At 45.8% G+C, this 6,123-nt stretch overlaps 1 pseudogene; it reads right to left on the bottom strand.

Moving 5' to 3' along the window:
• Nucleotides 1-1,324: 1,324 nt before the first annotated feature.
• LOC105517457 lies at nucleotides 1,325-5,531 on the bottom strand (annotated as a pseudogene).
• Between the last annotated feature and the right edge of the window lie 592 nt (nucleotides 5,532-6,123).

Below are 6,123 nucleotides of genomic sequence, written 5' to 3'. Positions count from 1 at the left end.
ATGAGAAGATATTGACCTGATTTGAGACTAAATTTTATTTTGTCTTCCGGTCTATCTGAATCCAAAGCCTCCTCTGTCAGTTATTAACAGAGCCCTTGCTATCGCTTACCCCAAGCCTCTTTCTTCTTAGACAGCTAGCAATCCCAGCAATAAGAATGTACTCTGTAACTCTTGGAGAATTTTCCAAAGATGGAATGGACTAACTAGGGAAGCAAGGAGTTCCTCATCACTGAAGAGGAGTTAAGGAAGCTGGGTGATCATTTGTGAATTATGTAGGAATTAAATAAGTAAAAATCATAGCTATCATTTATTTAGTGCTAGGCACATTGTTAAATATCTTAAATATACTAGCTCAAGTCTTCACAATAACCTTTCACACTATTTTCTTCATTTTTTTATCTGAGGGAATTGAGAGTCTGGGAGGTTAAGTAACTTGTTTAAGGTCTGTGACCAGGAAATGACAAGGCCAACCCAGTTTGTCCTGCTTCGAAGCCTATTCTCTTCTCGCAAGTACAGATGACATTTTAATTATGGGCTAGGGGCTTAAATCAACTTGACTTTAAGATCTCTTCTATTTCAGACTCTACAAGTCTACTAACTTCTGCATCAAAGCACAGTAGCAAAAGGAGATGATATAATACTGTATGAGGTTTCCTTCCCACCTGTTTTCCTTCATTTAAAATTGAAAAGATTAACACATCATAACTTTTTTAACAAACAAGTGAGTATAGTGGTTTTCGCACTCAAATCACACCCAAGGTTGTTTTCTGATTCCAGACAGATTTTTGCAGAATGTAGTCATTTATAAGTTAGGTGAGGCTTCTGCTTGACTGTTCTGGCTGGAGTGGAGAAAATGAGCCATGAAGGTCTGTGGGAGTGTGGGGGTCATGCTGGGGGAGGTATAGGTGATGTTTTCAAGGACAACTACCACAGTCAGAGATATCCTACACCTGGGTGGCCTCTGGGTGTTTGGGAAGGATTATAAGTACTAAATATAACACAAAAGGAGAAAAGAGTGGCAACAGAGTTGGCTTTGGCCTAAGAGCTTATGATCTGACTCATAGACACCTGAAAACATTCGAGAGAAGGGGAGGAAGGTGTGTGCTTTGGGAGGATATGAGTGCACGCACGTAGGACAGTACATCTGTCACTTTGAGAGTGTACTGGAACATTTTCATGCCCTAAATAACGACGTGAGTGTTACTTGGGCTCTTGTAAGGACTAAAATGTGCTAAGTGCAAACACCGACTATGTGCTTTTTTTTCTTGACCTCTGAACTTTTTATTGCTCTCCTGTTCCCCAAAGGGCACCCTGCTTCTGGGACTTAGTGTCGCAGAACTTTGGTGTCATCGGTCTCAGACGTCACTTTGCCATCCACTATCGGGCAAGTGGGGGTCTTTTGGATGGTTTGCATGGAGCTGCTGCTGTCCAGGGCATCACCAAAATTGAGTCCTCACCATCTTCCAGCAGGCAGCGGTAGGTGGCGATCTCAGCCTCCAGCTTGACCTTCATGTTCAGCATGGCCTGGTACTCCTGGGCCTGGTCCTGTCCCTCTGCCCAGGTCTGTGCCAGCTCTGACTCCAGGTGCAGCAAGACCCCATTGAACTGTTCCATCTGCAGAGTGTAGCAGGCCTCCACCTGCCTCAGGCTGTTCTCCAAGCTGGCCTTCAGATTTTTCATCCAGTCCAGGTTGATACCCAAGGACTGGACTGTATGTGTCAGCTCTGTGAGCACCATCGCAGCAGCTCCAACCTCAGCGGACTGTGTGGTGACCACTGTGGTGCTCTCCTCAGTCTTCTGAGACCAGTACTTGTCTAGCTCCTCTCACTTCTTCTGAGTCGGCTCATTGTATTGGGCCTGCATGTCTGCCATGACCTTGGCGAGGGCCTGAGATTTGGGGGTATCTACTGCCACGTTCAACAGAGCTAGCAATCTGGGCTTTTAGGCCTTTTCCTTCCTCTTCATGGTTCTTCAGGAAGAGCAGCTCCTCCTTGAGAGCCTTGATCTCTGTCTCCAGCTGCAGCTGAGCGACACTGATGTCATCAATGACCTTGTGGAGCCCATGGATGTCGTTCTTCACAGACTGTCACATGACCAGCTCTGTCTCATACTTGACTCTAAAGTCATCAGCAGCAAGACATGCATTGTTGATCTGCAGAATGATGTGGGCATTGTCCACAGTATTTGTGAAGATCAGAGTCCTCAGGGCCCCAGTCTCTGACCTACAGTAGCTTCTTTTCCAGGTGCTCCCAGATTTTACTCTTCAGCTTCCAGTTTTCTGTCTCCAGGTTCCTCACTTTGTACAGGTAAAGAAAGGCCAAGTGGTCATTTAAGCTTTGCATGGTCTCCTTCTCATTCCAGATGCCTCCCATTCCTGCCACACCCCCAACCATCCCTGCAGCCACATCCCTGTGTGTCTGGTATTTGTGGGTTCTTGGTCTCGTTGACTTCAAGAATGAAGCCACAGACCCTCGTGTGAGTGTTACAGTTCTTAAAGACAGTATGTCTGGAGTTCGTTACTTCAGACATTCAGATGTGTCTGGCACTTCTTCCTTCTGGTGGGTTTGTGGTCTTGCTGACAGCAGCAACGCTGCAGACCTTCATGGTGAGTGTTACATCTCATAAAGGCAGGGAGGGTGGACCCAAAAACTGAACACCGGCAACATTTATTGCAAAGAGCGAAAGAACAAAGCTTCCACAGTCAGGAAAGGAACACAAGGGGGTTGCCACTGGCTGGTTCTGGCAGCCTGCTTTTATCCCCTTATCTGGCCCCACCCACATCCTGCTGATTGGTCCATTTTACAGAGAGCTGATTGGTTCATTTTATAGAGAGCTGATTGGTCCATTTTACAGTGAGCTGATTGGTCCATTTTGACAGAGTGCTGATTGGTGCATTTACAATCCTCTAGCTAGACATAAAAGTTCTCCAAGTCCCCACTAAGTTAGCTATATACAGAGTACTCATTGGTGTATTTACAAACCTTGAGCTAGACACAGAGTGCTGATTGGTGTATTTACAAACCCTGAGCTAGACACAGAGTGCTGATTGGTGTATTTACAATCCCTTAGCTAGACATAAAAATTCTCCAAGTCCCCACTAGACTCAGGAGCCCAGCTGGTTTCACCTAGGGGATCCCGCAGCGGGCCATGGGTGGAGCTGCCTGCCAGTCCTGCACCATGCACCCCTACACCTCAGCCCTTGGGCGGTTGATGGGATGAAGCATGGCAGAGCAGGGGGCGGTGCTCGTCAGGGAGGCCCAGGCGGTGTGAGAGCCCACCCTGGGGTGGGGGACTCAGGCATGGCAGACTGCAGGTCCTGAGCCCTGCCTCGTGAGGAGGTAGCTGAGCCCCAGTGAGAACTCAAAACACAGAGCTGGCCTGGGGGACCTGATGCACCCACTGCAGCTGCTGGCCTGGGTGCTAAGCCCCTCACTGCCCTGGGTCAGCAGTTCTGGCTGGCCGCTCTGAGTGCTGGGCCTGCGGAGCCCATGTCCGCACCTGCTGGAACTCAACGCTGGCCTGTGAGCACTGCGCGCAGCCCCGGTTCCCCCCTGTGCCTCTCCCTCCACACCTCCCCACAAGCAGAGGGAGCCTCGGCCAGCGGCGGCCTCTCCAGCCTCAGCACTCTCCAGTCTCGACCAGCCCAGAGAGGGGCTCCCACAGTGCCGTGGCAGGCTTAAGGGCTCCTCAAGCACCACCAGGGTAGACGCCAAGGCAGAGGAGGCGCCAAGAGAGGGCTGTTAGCATGTTGTCACCTCTCACCTGGACCCCAGGCCACCCCGGAAGCTGGTGGAGTGGGACATAGAGATCCAGGAACCAGAACCCCCAGTGCCTGCATAGACCCTGGCCGCATTTCTGACTGGTGGGTGCGGTAGCTAGGCACCTGGACAGAACCAAGGGACTGGTAGTTGGTGGGGAAGCAAGTGGTGAGGTTCGGTACTCTCCCGGCTGGGGGTAGAGTGAGAGGACAGATCAGGCTTGGCTGAAAGCTTTGTTGTTATTGTTGTTGTTGTTTTTGAGATGGAGTTTTGCTCTTGTCGCCCAGGCTGGAGTGCAATGGTGTGATCTCGGCTCACTGCAACCTGTGCCTCCTGGGTTCAAGCGATTCTCTTGCCTCAGCCTCCCAAGTAGCTGGGACTACAGGCATGTGCCACCATGCCTGGCTAATTTTGTATTTTTAGTAGAGACTGGGTTTCTCCATGTTGGTCAGGCTGGTCTCGAACTCCCAACCTCAAGTGATTCACTTGCCTTGGCCTCTGAAAGTGCTGGGATTACAGGCATGAGCCACTGCTCCTGGCCTGCTCTGTTTTTATATTAGCATGTAAACCAATGACTGTAGTTATATAGACTACAGGCATCAAAAACTATATGTCATCTGAAAATATGTAACTGAGACATTAGGTTTTAAAAACATATAGAAAAGAGACTTGTGATTAAGACTTCATATTATAGTATTACATCATAAACAAATTGTTATTAATTACCTTTAGGAAAATCTGCTCTATAGACTGAGAAGGGGGAAGTGTTGCTTCAGTACAAACCATATTTTTGTTGCTTTGGGTTTATGTTAATGTTTTGTTTCCTTGAGTTCCTAAATACTATATCATATTATATAGGCTGGGATTAGTTGTATAGTTTTTGCTTAATAAAACATTGTTTTGGAACGTTTGCTATTCCTTACCTGGGAACAGAAATCCAACATAACAAAAATTAGAGAAGATAGTCTGAGAATTAGGTAACAGGAAGTAGGAATGCAGAAACAAAAGAGGAAGGGGCAAAATATAAAGTTTTATTTGCTAGAAACAGTATTTTGCAAAAGGAAAGAGAATGGAGGGGGTCAAAAATTTGGGGAAACACTATAGATGATGTTCTCCTCAGTTGTCACTGTGTACATTAACATGTTAAAGGTTCTGAAAAGTCCCATAATAAAAAAGTTGATGTAACTTGGATAAACAAATGTTTTCCAACTCATTTTGATCATCTTCCTTTTTAAACATTTTAATTTTTTACATAATATCTATTAATAATTTATGGAACTATTGTTCTTTATCACATTTTGGGAAGTTGGTCCAGAACTCATATTGGTTCAATCCTTGTCCTCTAATGAAGGTACTTGTCTTATCCAGTTTGAAGCTGATAATTAAAATAATAATAAAAATACCTTAATTGTATAGCACTGTTCAGTTAATGAAATGCTATCACATCTGCTTTCTCTGTTGGACTTTATGACAGCAGTCTGAGGTAGACAGTATTGTTCTCATTTCACAGATAAGGGAACTGAGACACAGAGTGTTTAAGTGGTTGTTATGGCAACATGTAGAGAAGAGAAGGGAGTTGAACCTTAGTCTTCTGCATCTAAATGGCAGGCTTATATTGATTATGCTGTTGAAAGTGTTTTTATGTAAATGTATGTAATTGATGAAATGTATATAACTGGCTAGGAGGGGGAAGAGAGAGGGAGAGAGATTGAGAAAGAGAGAGACAGATATTGCGATGTGATGATCAGACTGCAGGTTACAGAACCTAATCATCTTCTATATCGCCAGTGGAAATTGGAGAAACAGTTTATTGGATTTCATAATGACTCTATGATCATTTAAGTTATTCAGTTAAAGTTTTTTTTTTTTTAAAGTAGAAATACTATTTATTTATTTATTTAAGATGGAGTTTAGCTCTTGTCCCCCAGGCTGGAGTGCAATGGCACGATCTTGGCTCACTGCAACCTCCACCTCCCGGGTTCAGGCAATTCTCTTGCCTCAGCCTCCCAAGTAGCTGGGATTACAGGTGCCTACTACCATGCCCGGCTAATTTTTTTTTTTTTTAATTATACTTTAAGTTCGAGGGTACATGTGCATAAAGTGCAGGTTTGTTACATATGTATACTTGTGCCATGTTGGTGTGCTGCACCCATCAACTCGTCAGCACCCATCAACTCGTCAGCACCCATCAACTCGTCATTTACATCAGATATAACTCCCAATGCAATCCCTCCCCCCTCCCCCTCCCCATGATAGGCCCCGGTGTGTGATGTTCCCCTTCCTGAGTCCAAGTGATCTCATTGTTCAGTTCCCACCTATGAGTGAGAACATGTGGTGTTTGGTTTTCTGTTCTTGCAATAGTTTA

Source organism: Colobus angolensis, unplaced genomic scaffold, assembly GCF_000951035.1.
Source record: "Colobus angolensis palliatus isolate OR3802 unplaced genomic scaffold, Cang.pa_1.0 Scaffold30, whole genome shotgun sequence".
Taxonomy (NCBI): domain Eukaryota; kingdom Metazoa; phylum Chordata; class Mammalia; order Primates; family Cercopithecidae; genus Colobus; species Colobus angolensis.
The sequence above is the reverse complement of the archived record's forward strand: the minus strand, read 5'-3'. Positions and strand labels throughout refer to the sequence as shown.